Source organism: Callorhinus ursinus, unplaced genomic scaffold (genome assembly GCF_003265705.2).
Source record: "Callorhinus ursinus isolate GAN/ISIS: 27379988/994484 unplaced genomic scaffold, GSC_fseal_2.0 scaffold21, whole genome shotgun sequence".
Taxonomy (NCBI): Eukaryota; Metazoa; Chordata; class Mammalia; order Carnivora; family Otariidae; genus Callorhinus; species Callorhinus ursinus.
This window is the reverse complement of record NW_027397083.1, coordinates 12885161-12905273: the sequence shown is the minus strand read 5'-3', so window position 1 is coordinate 12905273 and position 20113 is coordinate 12885161. Positions and strand designations below refer to the sequence as shown.

The following is a 20113-nucleotide window of genomic DNA, read 5'->3' as shown; positions in this document are numbered from 1 at the left end:
GGTAGTTTTGCATACCTATAAGGACTCTGGAGTTGGTCAGAACTAGGTTTGTATTTTGCCTTTGCAATAGATGATTATAAAATGACCACAATCATTCTTGCCCTCATAGATATGTGCCCTTTGTGGTATGACTTTGTACCCCTTCCCATCTATTTTCCAGCCCTTGAGTTGGAGCTGGCATTATGACTTGGTTGACTAACAGAAAGTGGTAGAAAACATGATATACCAGTTCCACTATAACCTTCAATAGGTCTTGCACGTATCTGTGTGTTCTCTGGATACTCTGTCTCTCTTATTCCAGTCGAGTCCCAGAGATGAGAGAGCCCAATCAAGATCAACAAAACTGCCTACTTGACCCACAGCTGACCTCAGTTGCATGAGGAATCCCGGGAAGAACAGAGAAGTTGCTCAGCCCAACCAAGCCAAAGTATCAACCTGGAAATGGGGGCTAAATAAGGGTGATTGTTTTGAGCTAGCAAATTTTGGTACTGTCAGTCAGACAGCACCACTGTGGGAGTAGATATCTGATACAGTCTTTGTTTTTTACCAAGTGTGTCCCTGCATAACATGCTTCTTCCTCTTTTAAGTGGAGTTCATGTTATCGTTAAGATGTCTCTAATGGGATTAATGTGGGTTTGTGTGAGAGGATGCATGTACATGGCACAAAGGAGGAGCTCAGTGCGAGCTAGTTGTTACTACTGTTTTCTTTTCTGCTATGAATCAACCATTATCTTGTTGGCTTCCATGAGAGGCCTTTTGCTTCTCCTGATTAATGTTTTGGGTCCTAGCTCCCCTTTGTGGAACAAATAGGTGGCAGCAAATAAAATCCAAACTTTTGCCTAACCAGAACATCGTGTGGGAAACAGTCAGGGATTCTGAATTCAGATAATCAGTGTTCGAATCCTTGCTCTGCTATTTTCTGGCTTTTGTGGACTTGGGTAACTTAATTTCTCTGGGCCTCAGTTTTTTCACTTGTAAAATGGGACCAATGATAATACCTGCCTTCTTCAGTTGTTAGAAATATTAACCGATGCACGTTTAAAGTACTTGGAGCAGTGCCTGGCACACAGTAAACACTCAGAAATACGTGGTAAATGTTATGTTATTGTCATTGTCATCAACATCATCATCATTATTGAGATTTAGCATCTTCTAGAGATCAGTTGAATCCCTGGTTTGCACCATGTGAAATTCTGGAAGAGCTTCTGCCTTAAGCACAGACATATTCAGCCTCTGCTCAGTCCACAGGTCAGTAGCCATTCACTAGAGTTCAGCCACCTGCTAGGAAGCTGGCAGATGCTCTGAGTCTTTACACATGGTTACAGGGAACAACTGGTCTAGAAATAACACACCATTAAGATTCTGAAGAGAGCCAGGAAGTGGGAAGAGGGAACGACCCATTGCACTGAGCAAATGGTGCTGACTAACGTGGGGGTTAGCCTCTGAATAAAGAACTGAAAGCCAGAATCAGACAGTTGCTATGGGACTAGGCTCATTTGGAAGGAGTGGATCAGGAGTCCAGCTAACACAACAGGTTTGAACCTTTAAGATAGACAGTAATATTGTCTGAAAAATCCACTAATATATCTTTTAAAGGAGATACTTTATACTTAGCGGTAAAACATGCAAGGAAGGGATTTTGTATGGTGTTAAGAAATAATGGGCTTTTAAATCTAACAGAACTGGATTTGATTTCTGTCTTTTTCATTTAATAGCTGTCTCACTTTGGACCAGTTTCTTCATCTCTCTGAGTGTCAGTTCCCTCATTTATAAAATTAGATAATAATCCCTCTTTCATGGAGCTAATGAAGGGATTAAGTCACATAACTATATAAAAAGCCTAACAGTGTCTGACACCTAATAGTCACTTAATAAATGGTATGTGTTACCATTATTATTGTTATTAAGTAAACACCATCTGCCAAAATCTTTGTTTTGCCAGAATCTCTTCCTGTGTTGCCGTTTTTCAGTTGTCTCATATGCCCTGGCTTATCCTTTCTATTCTTCTGCGCACTCTACCGAACTTTTGATATCTGCCCTTCTGATGTCCAACTAATGACTTTGACATCACACAACTCATTGATTATTTTCTGGGCTGGCTTTGACATTGGGCATCTGCGTCATTTTTACTTGCATTTTCAAGGTTTTAATTTCATTATGTCCTATCGCTGTGAGCGAACAAGAGAGTAGAGAAATCAGCTGAGCCCTAAGGAATTATCTAAGTTTTGGATGCACTGTCAGGAATCAGGGAGCAGAGTCTACTAGGTCAGGAGGCAGGAAATGAGGTACTAATTGGTACCTCTATCATATGAGATGAAGAATAAGAAACATTTGCTCCAAGTGTTTTATACTGTGAAGTAGGTGAAGTCAGTCATGGACTCTTCCATTAGGGGTAGAATTTAGGGTAACTTCGTGTTCAGGGATCATTCAGATAATTTTCTCTGCTACTTTTTTAAGTTGATTATGGAAACTTGAAAAAAAAAAAAGGCACGTTAGGCTAAGAGGCTTCTCGGGGGGTGACAAAACAAAGAAATACTCTTTCTCTATACAACTAATTTGGTTTCTGTCCCTGGTGTTCTACTCCGCCACATTTACCTCTTTTGGAACTGGATTATCAGAGCTTGGATGAGTTAAGCCTTTTTTTTTTTAGGTTCAATTCCATCAGCTCCACTTTTCTTCTTTTACTTGTAGGTGCCAGGTAGTCTTCTGCGGAATTACTGATAGATCAAGAAAGAGTCCTTTTCACAATTGATGTACCACTGAGATTCATTGTGGGCCAAGAGTGTCAACTTCCTGTGAAATGTTAGGATTCCTGCAACCAGGTCCACACATCATCATTCTCAGGACAACAGACTTTCCTCGGTATTAAAGTTGATCACTTTAAGGTTTAGAATTGTAATGCACAAACTTAGAAATAATGATGATGCTCATACATGTGAAAATAGGAGGACAAAGTATGAAGTATAGTTTTCTTTCCACATGAAGTACACTGCTCCTTCCCGGGTTGTCTAATAGTAGTACCTCTGCAGCATGGTCTGGGGTTTTATGCATTCTTACACTGTGTTTCTCTCTGGTGTTTTTCTCTTGCAGGCTTTGTGGGAATTTTAGAGATGATGAAATATGGTGTCTTACGGTGTAATCCATATAGACCAATGCAATGATAACTAATGATGTACCAGTGCTTTATATTAAAATGCATCAATTCTTTGCTTGTAACTGAGGGTTGTTTCTTGTAGGATATGCAAATTCCAAGATAGATCATCATAATAAAATGATATGAAATGTCATAGCTGAGAGAGTTCCTACAAGATAAATGATGGTGGTAACTAGCCCATTGTCATTCAAGCTTATTCTCTAGGTTTTTCTCCTCAGCTCCAGTGATGGTGGATGACTTGGGCTGAACAGATCCACATGCCTATGGGATAAGTGACAAAGCCCCTTTGTGTTTCAGTGTCTTTATCTATAAAATGGGAATATCAGTAGTACTCTTTAAGAGGGTCATTTTGAAGAGGAAAGGAGATAATTCATGTCAAGTAATGAAATACAGGTAATATTCACCTAATAAATGATGGCTGTTATTACTACCACTATTAATTCATTTTGTGGTTGATTGATACATAATTGCACAGTGATTTGCTTTGGTTAGAGATGCAATGCGTAGACTTAAGGCAGATTGGAATTACATAGTTTAGCTAGAGATTGAATTGTTATTTACCAGTGGGACTAATGAGGGATACTGCAACCAAAAATAAAATGATTTTTAGAAGGAAATGCTAGGTTGCTCAGGTATTTCTGGGTAATTCATATGGGCTGTTCCAATGTAAACATATTATACAACTCTGCTTTAAAAAATGGCAACTTTTATCTTCTTGAACAATTTTAATTCTTGGAGCCTAACTTGATAGTAATGGCCAAATGGTAATATTTTCACACTAATATAATCTGGAGAGTGCCTTCTGGCTTGACTACATACTTGGGTTGAAAAGGAAACTAGGACACAAATTATTTGATTCACAGTGTTGCTGTGTGTTGTATCATAATGTCTACTCATGTAATAATAACCACATTATTGCACAACTAGTTATCCCAGGAAGCAGCCTAGGTCTTAGGCACATAAAATCCTGTCTCTGCCCTCAAGGAATTTACAGTCTTGTGGATGGACAGAGGTACAAATAAAGATTGCCATGTAACACATGTAGCATGAGATATACCACAATCACGTCTTGTATAGATATAAATAGGAAGAGGGAAAAAAAGCCTTTGAGTTAGATATAACTGAGTGTTATACTAGAGGAGCATAGAATGACATATTTTGACCCAGAAAGGATTTTGGAAGATATCAAATCCAATTAGAGCAGGCATCATTTAGAACTGTGGCTCAAAGTTTCCTGCTTAAAAACTTAGCAGGAAACTCAAGATGTGTAGAGACATCTTTATTGTGCCTCTTTGCTCTTCCTAATTTCAGCATATTAAAGGGCTTCTGCTTTCAAGAGGAGAGAGACTATCCTGCTGCTACCGGGGCCACAGGGAAGCATTCAGGAGTCAGGGTGGTCAGAATTCACTGATACCATGGAACACCAGTGGCTCCAGGTGGCAGCTGGGCTCCTTTAAAATAAGCCACCGCATGAATGGCGAATAAAACGAACTGCCCTGCCTTTTCTTTCTGTGAATCGTTGTTGGTTTATTACCTTTTTGCTCGTTGATTTATGGTCTTCAGGTCACATTCCTGGTTCATCTCCTAGACTTCAGATTTATGTCTCCTTTCCGTAGTGGCTCTTGATTGTTCCTTGTGGAATCATCATCATCCCAATGAATGATGGAGGGCCCACCGTGTCCATCTCTAATCCTCATACCCTTATCTGGGGTGGATTTTATCACCAGTTTATAAAAGGAAAAAAAAATTAAGTGACTTGCTCAAAGTCTCACAGTAAGTTAGATGCAGAGCAGGTATTTGAATCCAGGCATATGTGACTCTCAAATGTCTGGGTTTCCCCCTGCCGCCTCAGTTCCTCATATATAAATGACTCTGGTGCCACCTCTGCCTGGCCCCCGGCCGCTGCGTTAGACACCTGAGTCATTGCACACTCTTGTTGATGACTCGGCATTTCCCACAGTCTGTCTGTACCAGGAATCCAGGCAGCAATGCACCATAGGTGCTGGCAAGAACCGCAAAGAGAGTCAAGTATACAAGACCCTGTATAAATGTGAAGGCGACTTGGACAAAAAAAAGAAAAAGAAAAAAATCAGAATTCGTGTCTTATTTTTGGCCTAACTTATGATATTATGATTGTGTCAACCTGTTATCTGAAAGTAAAGCAACCTACATCATACAAGTCCTTTGGGCAGGGGCTCACCTTCCCCTGAGGATTCTCTTAGTCAAGAGAGGGCCTTTCTGTTCCGTTTGCCAAATGAGCAAGGCAGCCCAGGGAGGGCATTTTCTGCTCCAGCCTCTGCTGATGTAGTCCCAGTATGTGTTATCCTGGAGCACCGCATATGCATAAAGAACAGGGCACAGGATTAGCACAGCATCTGGCGGCAGTAATACAAGATTGTTGGGCTCAAGACAGCTTAGTTTCTGTCTCGTCTGAACATGTAAACTGTCTCTCTCCGTCAGATACGGTGATTTCATTACTGGTGTAGCACTGGATGGTGTGGGTTCTGCATCAAGCTAATGAATAAATAAATCCAATCAGTAATTGAATTTCTGCATTAGTGATAAGCATTCCTTGTAAAGAAAAAGAAAGAACATTCAGCAGGGAGAAGCTAAGTAGTGCAGAGTAAGGTAGCATTCTAGCATGATTTGTATTACCAGAGGGCAACTTGGTGGCAATGCAGACAGGAACAGTGGTTGCAAGGAAAATGCCCCCAGCATGTCAATTCCATGGAGGGGCAGAGACTGAGGAGAGCAGATCTTTTTTAAGTAAGATTCCTGACCCACCTTTTCCATCTAATCTTTCACTTGCCTAGAAGCTTCTGTGCCTGGGAGACAATAAAGTGTAGTGATTATGAAGACGGGTTCTGGAGACAGAGAGACCTGGGTTTTCTCAGCTTGTCATTTTTAGCTATATAGCCTTGGGCAGGTTAGTTCCTTATCATTAAAATTGAGGTAATAATCTCATGCTGTCTGTCATTAAGAACTAAATTGGTTTGTGATTGTTTACTCCTGGCCAACACCCTCCAGTGGGAGTCATGGATGAGGTTACATTAGGGGATGTAGAGCTGATTTAACCCCCAAGACTCTGAGACTCCAGTCCCTTCAGGTTTTTCTATACGCCTTCCTGCATTATATATAGAGAGTATAATAAAAGAGCTTTCCAGTTTAGTCTTTCCCCCAGATTTATGTAGGGACAGATACTCTCATGTGCCTTGTCTCTAGATAAAATCCTCCCATGGGGGAGCTGCAATGCCTAGCTAGACCCTTCATCCTCTTCACCCCCTGTACCAAACTGTGTCCCTCCTCATCCTCAAAACACTGTTGAAAAGTCATCCTTAAATCCCTCTAGTGTGAAGCTGATGTCACTGTCTTCTGTTGTGTCCCCAGCATCCACTGCAGGACCTTCCACATAGCAGATGATCGTTAAGTGTTTATAGACGGCCTGTAATTCTCTTCCCTCCATCTAGAACTTCTAGATCAGTGGCTCCGTGTCTTCTTTCTCCTTTTTATTTTCATAAACTCTGTGGAAAGAAGAGAGTCTATTTTACTTTCCCTTCTGCTCTGGTGGATGACTGTATTAACTTTTTAATCTCAGGGACATTTTTGGAGGATGAAGTGAAATAATGTATACAAAACACTTAGTGTGGCCCTTAGCCCATAGCGGGCATAAATAACTAGTGACTAATATTAAAAGAGTAGTATTCCATAGTCTCAGTGAAGGTTAGTGTTTGTAAGCCTATTGTGTTTAGTGGGAGCACTATCCCTGTCTTTGCTCTGCTCCCTTGTTGTGGAGAGAACTTTCCACACCATGTTCCACAGCGAGTGGGCAGGTAATGGCTCCTGGCCCAGGCAGTGGAATGCACAGGCATGCGCGCCGAAGGGAAGCGTATCATTGTCAGATGATGGGACCCTCAGGCTGTCTGCTGTCTGGCACGAGCATTGGGGAGGAGGCAGCAGCTGCTTCTGATGCTTCTGGTAATTATGATGGAGGATGATTCAATTCCATGTAGGATCCAGGACCCAAAGGGAACAATCTGGGCTAAGTCAGCATGTGCCTAATGAAATCGTTTAGCTTGGGCTGCGGCCTTACCTACCACAAACTGTGATCTACTGCGTTCTAACAAAGCCATCCTAGGAGACGATGCTGCTTAGGAAAGGGAAATGATCAGTAAAATTCACTCCTTGCAGCCGGCCTTCCAAATTTGTACTATGACCCGACTGTCTTGCAGGTGAGATGGGAAAATAACTTGCTCCCTATGGACAGAGGAGTCTCTGTCTTTAAGTGGAGGGGCATCACTCCTCTAAGGTGCCTTCCCCAAAATCAGTGGGCACTTCTTCCAAGGCTGTGGAGGCTACCTCTTTAATGATTCCCCATCATTCTATATTGCTTTTGTCAGCCACCCACAGAAAATGAATCAGGTTTATTCTCACATGGCTTTCAGTTAGATGCTCAATTTATTAACATGCCATGGTGTGGTTGTCAGTGATGGGACTCTCACACAGTATCCAAGCAACTAGATCTCAAAGTCTATTTATGTATCTCCTGCTACATGACATCCTGTCTCTTCCCTCCAAGCAGGAAGTGGGTTGAGGCAGGTCATCCCTGGACATAAAATGATGGCACAGATGGTTATAAAATCACCTTTATTTAACCTTTTCCTGTGCTCAACCAGTGGAAAAAGACTGGAAGCTCATAGGAATGTGATACGGAGACATTTTGGATTTTGTGAACTTACACATGTCAGAATGAGAGGTGACTGCAGTCCCCAACACTTAGTAAATGTAGCGCAGCTACCTCCATCGGGACTCCTAAGAGCACATGTCTATTCTGGTGCATTTTGTGTCTCTGTTGGCTTTGGCGTTCTGACCCATGCTATGTAGCCTTCCCATGTGGACGTCTCATCAGTATGGAATATCAGCTTAGGCGCCTGATGAAGATAAGTACTGGAACCAACACTGACTGACTAGTAGCTTGACTTTATACCTGGATTTTTTTTTTTTAATTGCTACATGAATTATATTGGCTTCTGTGGGAAGAATGAGCGTGAGCATGACTGATTTCCCTGTTGATTTAATAGAATTGATAGTTAAAAAAAACAACAACCAATAAAAATAACAAGCAAGTGAACACAATTGGCCTAATTTTTCTTTCAAAATAAATTGTCTGCTTGTTGGACTGAGTTCGATGAAATCATCTGGTGGTTCTGGCATCACGTAGACAGCACACCATAATCTTACATGTCAAGCTAATGAACATTGAAATGAGTCAATGAAACAGCTGTTGCCAATGAAGTAAACACTACCGTGTCATGTAAATGGCAATTCCTACACAACACCAGGTGATGGTTGTTTTCCTTGTCCCCAGTGGGGACTGAGGAGGGAGGTACAGGAAGTTGCCTTTACCTGAGATTGAGTGAGACTCTCTGGCAGGTTTCCTCAGAGGAGCCACAGAGTAAGTTTATTAACCACTATTAGTTAAATACTACAGTGAGCTCATAGCAGCATATTTGCCTCTGTCAGACGGGAAAAGGTAAGAAATGAACTTGTTCGAGCCTGCCCTTGGCAATTCTGGACTCAGGGCAAGGGTGAGAATGGTGACCTAAAGGACATAGGTCTTTCAAAGTGATGAATCAAACTTACAGATGTATTTTTTTAAAGATTTTATTTATTTATTTGACAGAGAGACAGTGAGAGAGGGAACACAAGCAGGGGGAGTGAGAGAGGGAGAAGCAGGCTTCCCGCTGAGCAAGGAGCCAGATGCGGGACTTGATCCCAGGACCCTGGGACCATGACCTGAGTGGAAGGCAGACGCTTAACCATCTGAGCCACCCAGGTGCCCCAAACTTACAAATATTTATATAAAATATATTCCATCTTCTTCTCTCGACCAATATAACTTCATATTATCCTAGAAAGCCAGGTTCAAATGTAAAATTCTTGAATTTACCATAGTTCTGTGGTGAAACCTAATGGTGTAGGGCCCCCAGCCCCTAGTCCATAGCTTGCCATATTTCTGTTTGTATCTCTAGGTTCTTTCCATACAAAGGCAGACACCCCAGTTTGCTCCATTTATACCCTTCCCGGGCTGAAGATCATTTGGGTCGGGAATTCTGGATTCCTAGATAACCAAAATGGTCTAGAGAGAGGACAGGGGCTTTTGATGGTCAGGTCCTCCCTGGAGTGTGGATTGAGGCATGGCTGGAAAAGGGTTCTACATATGTTTAGGAGCAGTACCAGAATTCTTCTTAACTATAAAGTTGCTGAATTTATATCTCAACTTTTCCCCTTTGGTATTATTTTATGCAGAGTCTCTCCATAGCCTACCAGTTGATTAGCTCTTAGCCACCTGGGAATGTATCCACTATCCCTCGATTTTCTTAAAACTATAGAACATAGCATTTCTCAGATCCTCCTAAAACAGGGCAGACAATGCTTTAAAAGGCAGAGGCTTAGACTCATGCTCTTTTATTTATAACTGTGTGACCTCAGGCTATTTAGTGAACCTCTCAGAATCTGTATAATGGGAATACTAACACTTCGTTTATAAGGAGAAAGTGAAGATTGAATGAGAAATGATATAACATAGGGCATCGCCATGTAATAGACACACAGTAATGGTTAATTGCAGTATTGTTATTATTGTTTTATTATTGTCACTGTTAAAGACTGAAGAAATATGGAGTAAGACTGCCTGAACTTGAATCCTTCTTTTTGTGAAGTTTACTGTGTGGCCAAAGGCACATGATTGAACCGATATGTAGTTATATTTTTTCATTTATAAATTGATTCTTCTTCATAAGGTCGTTGTATTAGTCTGAGTTCTACAGAGAAACAGAACCAATAGGATATATAGATAGATATAAGAGGAGATTTATTACTGGAATTCCTCACATGCTTTTGGAGGTCAACAAGTCCCATGATCTGTGATCTGCCATCCAAACGCTGGAAAACCAGGAAAGCTGGTGGTGTGATTCAGTCCGAGTCTAAAGGTCTGAGAATTGAGGAGCTGATGGTGTAAGTTCTGGTCTGAGTCCAAAAACCCAAGACCAGGAGTGGCATTTTCCAAGGACAGGAGATTGATGTCTCAGCTCAAGCAAAGAGGAGAATTTGCTCTTTCTCCATGTTTCTGTTCTATTGAGATTGGATGATGCCCACATTGGTGAGGACAATCTTCTTTACTCGGTCTACTGAATCAAATGCTAATCTCTTCTAGGGACACCTTCACAGACACTCCCAGAAGTAATGTTTTACCAGCTTTTGGGGCATCCCTTAGACCAGTCAAGCTGACACATAAAATTAACCATCACAGTTGTTAAGATTAAAAGAGTTAATACATGAAAAGTGCTTAGACATATATGCATAGTACATACTCAGTATTAATTATCATGTCATGCCCTGTCAAGGTTTGAAGCAGACCTTAAGCTTTGGGTTTGGTGGGAGGAATGTGGCTGAGGAATGAGTGGCTCTCTCATAGGGTGAGTCAGAACACTTCCAAGCATCTTTCCTATTCAAACCTTTTTGTTTTAAATCAAATTTTGCTAACTCAGAAGTTTTTCCCCCCTATGCCTATAAAGAAGCATAGCTGAGTTTAGAGAAAAGACACAAAACCTAGTGAGCTTTCTGTGGAGCTGGAACAGTTTTATAGCAGCTACATCAATTTTGATGAACTTGCTGTTACTTCATTTTATTCACACTTCTATCTGCTTTTATCAGAGAATGAGCTTATTTTTACCTTAGGCATTCAGCAACATATTTACAAGGACGCAAAAGCAGATTTGGAGGAGAGGGTGTGTGTGTGTGTGTGTGTGTGTGTGTGTGTGTGTGTGTGAATTCCTCTTCTTTATACCTATATCTGGAATTCTAAATTATGCCAAATCCATAGGTTGCTCTTTGTTAGAAAATTTGTTTTTACTGTAGCAGTGGGCAGAGATATAAATTGCTTTGTACAGCCCACCACTCTCAGACAGGAAGTCTGTGGGAATAAGGGGGGAGTGTTTTGCTCGGCCTTGGACGAGTGGTGTGAATCCCTGAAGAAAGCCCGGCTCTGTCGCCCAGCCAGGGTGGAAAGCATCTGTGAAAGTGCAGCCTCCTTTCACAAAAACTGTCATCCCACAACCTAAGCCAAATAACAATGAACTCATTTCAAACAGAGTTTCCATTGTTTCTTCTTGACTTTTTTTTAGAGTTCCAAATGTTTCTTCCATGTCTTGAGTCGATGGAAGAACATGTGAGTTCAATGAAGGAGTTAACCACAGCAGACTTCTACGAATGGAGATATAATTGTGGTACTTAATTCTAAAAAGTACAGTTTTCTGTCTTAGTGTGCGTGTAGTATATGGAATCCTACAACTTCATTTAAAAGTAAGGACTATCTGAGGGGGCCCCTGGGGGCCTCTGTCGGTTAAGTATCTGACTCATGATCTCAGCTCAGGCCTTGATCTCAGGGTCATGAGTTCAAGCTCCACGTTGGGCCCCAGGTTGGGTGTGGAGCCTACTTAAAATATATAAAAAAATAAAAGTAAGGACTATCTGAGACAGTCTGCTTTGCCGTCCTGCTCTCCACTCCCTTGTAGTGTATTCAGTAGGCTTCTACCTCCTTTAAAAACAAACAAACAAACAAACAAATAAATAAAAGTAAGGACTATCAGATAATATTAAGGTGGAGAGACTGAGTCCTAGGAGGAGGGCATGGTTTATTCAGAATCACACAACTCACTGATGATAGGAAGGGGAAGGAAAACCAAGGTGCCATGACTTTCATTTCTCTCCAGTGCTTTTTATATTCAGAACCTATTTTGCAAGGCATTGAGTTTGAGTATTCCCAGTGTATGAAGTATCTTGGAAATAAGTGAGGCCTTATTAAATAAACCGATGGGATTGACACTTTTGGTAGTGGCTTCCAAAGGGACATTGTGGTTTAGGGATGGGAATAAGCAGACGGACTTCAAAGGCATCATTTAGAGTTCATCTCTAATTTCCAAGGAACGGCCTTTTTTAAAAATTTGTAAATTTTTTTAGGAATAGCCACTTTGGACTTGAGGAAAGCCAACCTAAATGAGTAATCTTTGAGGCTTAGAAACAATCTAGGGAACTAATATAGCTTTGATCAGTGGAGCTCTCCGCTGTCTTTTTAATTTAAAAAATTATCGAATAACTGAAGCATTAAAAAACTCAGTAATGGGTCTACTCAACCATTCAAAAGCCCTCTGGGGCTTAAAATTAATTAAAAAAAATACTGGTATGCAGATAATCTTCTAATTACCAGTTTAAAATGGCTCATTTTTGGACCATTCTGAAAAGCCTTCTAACTATGCTCATGATTCAAAGTAACACATGCCCTAGAGGCATCCCTACACTTTTGTTTCTGTCTGACTTCTCTGAGCTGGAGAAATGCTGGGAAATGTTGAGAAACTTCTTACCTTTTGGAAATAGCTTTTGGATTAGGGTGGTTTCCAAAAGGACAGATTAATTCTCTGCATAAAAGGCAAGGGTGTTGCTAAACAGACAAAGATTTTTCTCCATTGGAAGGTCTAAGAACATATTTAATGTTCTAAAATAATATTGCAATTAGTAGCACAGTAAGATATTAAAATACATTCTAACCAAGACAACGCACACACTGATGACCCCAAACAATCACTATACAGCGGACAGTGAGAACAGTTTTGTTTTTTCTACAGTTCCAGTATCTGAGGCAGAAAAAAAAAGTGTAGCATAGTCTTCACTATTTTGCGTAACAGGAAGAGAAGGTAGGTGGGTTTTGATCATAGATTCTGAAAACGATTAAGCATTTTAGATGAACAGTACAAAAAATAAATGGTACAATTTAAATGTCTTCAAATTCTTAAAGGAAACAGATGATCAAATTTGTAGCTAATGAGTGCATGATATTCAGTGTGGCCATGATTTCTGCATCTGGGTTATAAAAGTATATATCATCCTGACAAGGAATCCCAATTATGGAGACCTTAGAAATGACACTTCTCAGCACCTACTTGTTGAATAGAATCTTTTTACAGATTCTCCTACTGATATTTCCAAGCTTCTGTCAAATTCCTCCAGGGAAGGGAGCTTGTTCTATCATGAGCCTTGCTTTTCCACTTTTATTCGTGTTGGTTTTTGGACTTTTTTTTTTCTTAAATTGACCTGAGTACAGGATCTTGATAGCATTTCCCTTCCAATATGAAAATATAGACTAATGGAGCCATTTTGGTAAGAGCGTATGTAGAATCCTGCTAACTTAATACCCATTTTGGAAATCCCTTTGGAAAAACCACCACTCGAGATTCCAGAATCATGGTTTTCAATGGGGTTGATATTGGCTCCCTGCAAACACTTGGCAATGTCTGAAGACATTTTTTAATTTCTCAACTGGGTGCCACTGGTAGCTAATGGGTAGAGGCCAGGGATGCTGCTAAAAGTCCTATAATGCACAGGACAACCCTCAACAACTAAAAATTACCCTGCGAGAGAAATCAGTAGTGTCAAGGCTGAGAAACCGGGCTATAGAACAATACAAAATAAGTCTCAGACCTCTTCTGCCTCAGGCACCTTCTGATATGTAAAGACATTTATAACCTCTTAACCTTTTCTCCTTCAGCCTAAACATTTGTTATTTGTTTAAATGCGGTAATTAGTTTGTGATTACATTTATAATTAGTTCAAATATTCTCAAGGTGTAGTCCCCAGAGTCCTTCCTTGGGACTCCCTTTAATTTCTCAAAGTCTTGTTCATAATTACATGTTCAAAGTTACAATTTTCCATTTGTGCTCTTACCCAGTTTCAGATAGGACCTAGTACATAGCAGTGCTCAGAAAATACTTATTAAAGGGTAAATGGATCAATCATACGGTAAATCAAAGAAAAGAAGAATGGAAAAATAAAGAGCCTTGGAATCCCCTAACGAGGTCCTTTTGTTTATGAAGATTATGAACAATCAAGCACTTTATTTATACACATTGGTTTAAATCATGACAACCAGCGAGGAAGCCTTGAAATACTGTGAAGCTCCAGTTGGGGGAGCCCAGTCACTAATTCAAAAACTGGGAAGAACTGTATCTTAAATCTTAACTACAGATTTTAAATCTCCTTGAGGGAAAAGAAAATATTTTCTCTTTTTGATTTGTTTATATGCATGATGCATTGAGGGTGTCTAATAACTCCACTTTGATCTTATGGCCTGAGAAAAACATAAGGTCCGAAATGAGAATTGTGAGTCAGTTGTACAGCCTGAGAAAATGTATGGTTTTTCAGGACTGCTCCAATGGAAAAAACCCCACCCCACGTTAATGGTGGTAGACACCATTTAATGAGAATGTGCCTAATTATATGTAGTTTTAAACTCTCTGTGTTTCCTTTGAGTACTAGAACATACAAAATTAGATTTCAGGAAGGAACAGAGAGACGTGGTGGGATTATAGGCCACAAAAGTGCCCTCTTATTCTTTCTGAATTGGTCCTCCAGATTCTGTCCTGTGTGAGATGGTCACACAATGGGTATATTCGCAGAGTTATCAGACGTCAGGCAGGATGTGGGCTGTGCATGAGCCCTCCCACTTAGCGCCCCACTGTGCCTCCCCCAACATAGGCATTCCTCCTAAATCTCTCTGAAGTCACTGATTAGGCCAGAAAATACAGTTCCTTCATGTTCTCAATGTCATTTCCTATCTTACAAAGCAAGGTCCATTTTATTTTATTTTATGTTATGTTATTTTTTTAAAGATTTATTTATTCATTTTAGAAAGTGTGGGGCCGTAGGGGTAGAGGAAGAGAGGAAACCCTCAGGCAGATCCCCTGCTTGAGTGCAGAGCCCCATGTGGGGCTAGATCCCAGGACCCGGAGATCATGACCTGAGCTGAAATTAAGAGTCAGACACTTGACCGACTGTGCCACCTAGGCACCCCACAAGGTCCATTTTATATTCAGATCCACACCAAGCCAGTTGAAGAAGCAATCAGGAGATTGCAGGCATGTCAGGCCATGTCTTTCTAAGGCCTACCCGTTGGGTTCGCAGTAGCCTGCTTCAACTCCCCTCTGCAAGCTTTTATTGTGGTGGTAGGCCTGCCTTGAGATTTTCTCTCCATCCCTGGTGTACCTGCATGTGACCCCTGTTCATGGCTTTCCTATCTGGCCTCAGTGAGTTCCTAAGCCCCATGCCTATGGCTCCCTGTCTCTGTTAATAACAGATTGGTGATGTTGACCCCTAGATAGGACTGCCTACTATACAGCCTGGCACTGTGATTGGGCTCTCACTCCCCTAAGCCAGAAGCTTACACATGAATCTATTCAGCCTCTATGAACTCTCATTCTCCAGAGACAGAAGGGCCAAACGTGGCGATTTTTCTGAAGAAGGAATGACTTAGTCAAAAGAACATGGGATTCTGAATCAGAGACACCTGGATTTCGGACCCCACTCTCCAAAACAGTATTGAACAGGTAATTCTACATTCTAGATGCTGTATTTTAAAAAAGTAAATAACCATGGGGCACCTGCGTTGTGCAGTCAGTTAAACATCTTGATGTAGTTTTGGAATATTGGTTAGGTTTGGTGGGGTGAGGTCTGGAGCCAACAGCCAGGAAAGAATTCTTGAGACATCTTTGGTGCAAAATGGTGGTTTTATGCAAGCACGGTGACAGGACCCGTGGGCGGAAAGAGCTGTGGCACGGGGTTGTAAGGAATGCCTGTTTATATACTTGGGAGTTGGGGGAGATAAGGAAAAGGGAGGTGTCCAAAAAGACTTTCATGTGCTAAAGAAGATTCTCAGGATAGCAGAGGCCTGGCTATTGTAAAGTTAAGGTTGTTTTTCCCTCTAGCAAGGCATTAACATTAAGATAGCTGGGAGCTTCCTGTAGGAATGTCACACAGATCCCACCCAGGAGTGGGGGTGGGAGGTTGTAGGGTGTCAGCTTGTGCTTTGTCCTTAGCTAGCCTTATGCTCCCTCATCAATCTGACTCTTGGTTTTGCCTTGAGATCAAGCCCCACATTGGGCTCTATGCTCAGTGTGGAGTCTGCTTAAGACTCCCTCTGCCCCTTTGGCTTGTGCTCTCTTTCTCAAAATAAATCTTAAAATAAAGATAAGTATGCCTATATATCTGTGAAGAAAAAATAATACACGTAAAGTCACTTAATAAATTATAAAATGGCATACACCTATTTATGTTATGCTGCAAGTTGATTCTATTTAAGCTATATCTGTTGAATCCTAGTATACCAGTATCAGAAATTAAAGTTGCTAAGTCATTCTAAATAATTTTCAGGAAAACAGCCTAGAGGTTAATTAGAGACAGATGGGGTAGTGGAGTGACCTCATATGGAACCATTATAAAAAGCAAATGGGAATTGGAGTTAAGAGGAAGCTGCTTATGGGAAACCAAAGGAAATGTCACCCCAGAAGGGAAAACAGAGATAGATAACTGTTTTGCAAAAGGAAAGTCTCACTATTAAGCTCAAAAGAACCTAGTACTAGGTTTTCTTTTTAGGTAGCAAATTTAGCACTAACATAATAAGCAAAGACTAATTCAACTGTTTATATAGTTGAGGATAAAGTAAGATGCAAAGAAATGAAGCAGAGTTTTCAACATCCAGTTCATAAGTGGCAGGGAGGAGTAGATCCTTGAGTTTGTCGTGCTTTTTCCACTGGACTAGGAAAATTGACCTCTCCAAAGCTTCAGTTTCATCATTTGTAAAGTGAGGTAGTTGGTGAATGAGATGATCTCTGATAATCTCACCAGTTCTGACATAAATTCTTTTAATCTATGAGACCTTTTTATTGTTTAGAATGCCCCCTTTTCTACATTGAACCCAGTCAGAGAAAGACAAATACCATATGATTTCTCTCATATGTGGAACTTAAGAGAAAACAAAAGATCAAAGGGGAAAACAAAGAGAGAGAGACAAATCAAGAAACAGACTCTTAACTGCAGAGAACAGATGGTGACCAGAGGGGAGGTGGGGGTGGGGGAAGGGTGAAATAGGTGATGGGGATTAAGAGCACACTTATCTTGATGAGCACTAAGTAATCACTATATTGTACACCTGAAACTAATATAGCATGGTCTATTAACTACACAGAAATTAAAATAGAGAGAAAGAAAGAAAGAAAAGAGAAAGAAAGAAAGAAAGAAAGAAAGAAAGAAAGAAAGAAAGAAAGAAAGAAAAGAAAAAGAAAGGAAGAAAGAAGAAGAAAGAGAGAGAAAGAAAGAAAGAAAAAGAAAGAAAAAAGAAAGAAGGAAACAAAAAAGATATTTTTACTGCTCTTACATTAAAAACATGATAGAATTATAGATCTTCAGAAATTACAGGTTTCTAGACTTGGAAATGTGGTGTGGGTCAGTTTCACCCTGTCCTGGTTTGGAGCAAGGAGGAATCTCAAACTGGTTCTGATGATTCCTGACCAAGTATATATGCTGGGTGCTTTCTCTTTCATACTGCTCTCTCTGAGAAGTCAGAGTTTCTGTGTCTGTTTTAGAGGCTTAGGATTGCTTGGGCCATGGAGGACGGTGTTATAAATATAGGGTCTTTTGTAGCCTGAGCAAAATTTTGCATCAGAGTTGTTAGAGGAGTTCATTGAGAGGATGTGCCTGCCAGTTGACCTGAGTGCTGGACCTTGGACAATCAGAGACTTCTCACTCACTTCCTTGTCCTTGGAATGTAGATTCTGCCCACCATTTCCCCATCAGGAGCTGTTTCAACGACACAGCCTTGAGAGAGTAATGTGTTTTTGAGCCCATATGGACTGTGTACGTGACTGAACCTTGTTAAGTCTTCTATATAAACTTTTACGATTCTGGTGGGCAGGTGCGGAGATCTACTCATCTTGCGACCACCTAAGACAAGCCTTGTATGTAAGTTCCCTTGTTTATTAAATCTGATACTTAACAATATGGAGTGGTCTGCCCCTTTTTTTGGTCTCTTCTTACCTTCCCTATAATGGGGACCAGTTTTGAATTTCACCTGGGGAACTCCCATGTTTGCAAACCAATGGTAGTTGACCATCACGTCTGCCGGGTGATGTGATGTGTTGTGCAGTGCTCTGGCAACTGTTGCTAAGAGGCCCCTAACCTTTGGCAGAGGGAAGGCAAACTAACATTATAGGGGAAAACTAACCCACTGGCCCTCACTGGAAGGACAAAGGGTGGCCTGTGGGCGTCGCCTGGGTTTTCTCAAGGCCCAGGAAAAGGATAGGTAGGAGGTCCGACGCTTTGCCTCTTCATGTAATCCTTCCTCTCCTCCTGGCTGTCCTCCTCATGCCCTCTCTTTCTCTAGCCTCCTAGACAGAGCACCCTTAATTTTCCCATTTGGGTGGGGTCCTTTAGCTTTTCATCTGTGTTTCTTCTCATCTGGTTCCTTGGGAATACATTTTATGCTCTCTTTTTTTAGGGCTGTCCTTTTTGACACAAAAGCCTTTTTCAATTTGTTAAATCTCTTTAACATTTCAGTTCTCACTTAAACACCGTGGCTTTCAAGAGCACTGTCTTTGAAGCAGGCTTCAAGTGACTATTTTGGAAGTCAGATGCCGAATAGTGACACTTCCTTTCTCTATGCTTTCCACCTCCAACATCCTAATTCTTCCTTAGGCAGTGGAGGTCTCTCCTGAATAGCAGGAAGTACAAAAAAGAACAGCACACTGACAAATTTTAAAGCACTATTTCACAACATAACTACAAGGTGACTCACATAAACATCCAGTTTGCTGATTCTGACCGGTAATTTTTAAAGTCCTACTGTGCTTCCAGTATACAGGATCTGCCCTCAAGAAGCTTCATAACGATAACAGAGTCCAAGCATCATGGGGAAATAGCTCCTTTTCGCTTGCTCAGAAAAGGACTCTTATCCCCAATAACACTTCAGTTCCACTTGCGCACCTCTGTTGATGGGACAGTGTTTCTGGAAAGCTGACTCTGAAGCAAATGAGTCATTGTTAAGTGACCTGGGACTACCTCTTATTTAAATGAACCATACAGTAAAGCTTGGAAATGTGAATAGTCACTCTCTAATTTGTTTTGTAAATTAATTTTTGTCCATGCATTAACTTTATTTAAGGCAAATATATTTGTATATCTGGGCATACATATATATATATGTGTATGTATATATGTATGTATATGACTTACTTCTAAAATAAGTTAATCACTGTATGACTTGTGCTCACAGTGATGGTAAAACTCTAAAGATATACATTAGGCATATAATCTTTGAAATCTTATCAAAAATAAGTTTATTCAATTTACTTTTAGGTTTCTTTGGAAGTCTCGCTACCATCACGAATGCTATATATTTACCTGGTTGGACTGATAAATCAACTCAACCTTGAACTTGGGTGTAATACCAGAATATAGTCTCTGTTCTTTCCCAGATAATTTAATTATTTAACAGATTCAGAAATTTTAAGTACTGTTAGATGAACAGATATTTTTGCTTATAAAAATAAGTATGCAAGTATGTGACTATTAAAATATTTTCAATCTATAATTTTCAAATTAAATGTTATGAATGTAGTGACATTCAGTGTTAGAAATTAACATAACAGTACAGGTACACAGAGCAATACATTTAATTATTTAATACATATTTGTTGAATCCTAATGCTGTACCATGGGCTGTGACAGACAGTTGGGGACACAGTGATGAATGAAATGTGATGCAGAATCATTACATCTATAGTTTTCAATTAGCAATAATCGTGCCTCGGGTAAACCTCATTGGCTATGATACTGCCACTGCATCTATATTCCATGTTATCACAAATGGCAAGATTTCCTTCTTTCTCATGACTGAACACTATTTCATTGTGTACACATATACCACAACGTTATCTATTCATCAGTCAGTGGGCATGTAGGTTGTTTCCATATCTTGGCTACTGTGAATAAGGCTGCAATGAAAATGGGGGTGCAGATATTTCTTAAATATCCCATTTTCATTTCCTTTGGATATATAACTAAAGGGGAAGTGTGATT

At 40.4% G+C, this 20113-nt stretch overlaps 1 pseudogene; it reads right to left on the bottom strand.

Annotated features, from left to right (window-relative positions):
* Positions 1–19804: 19804 nt before the first annotated feature.
* LOC112829827 (U4 spliceosomal RNA) lies at positions 19805–19885 on the bottom strand (annotated as a pseudogene).
* Between the last annotated feature and the right edge of the window lie 228 nt (positions 19886–20113).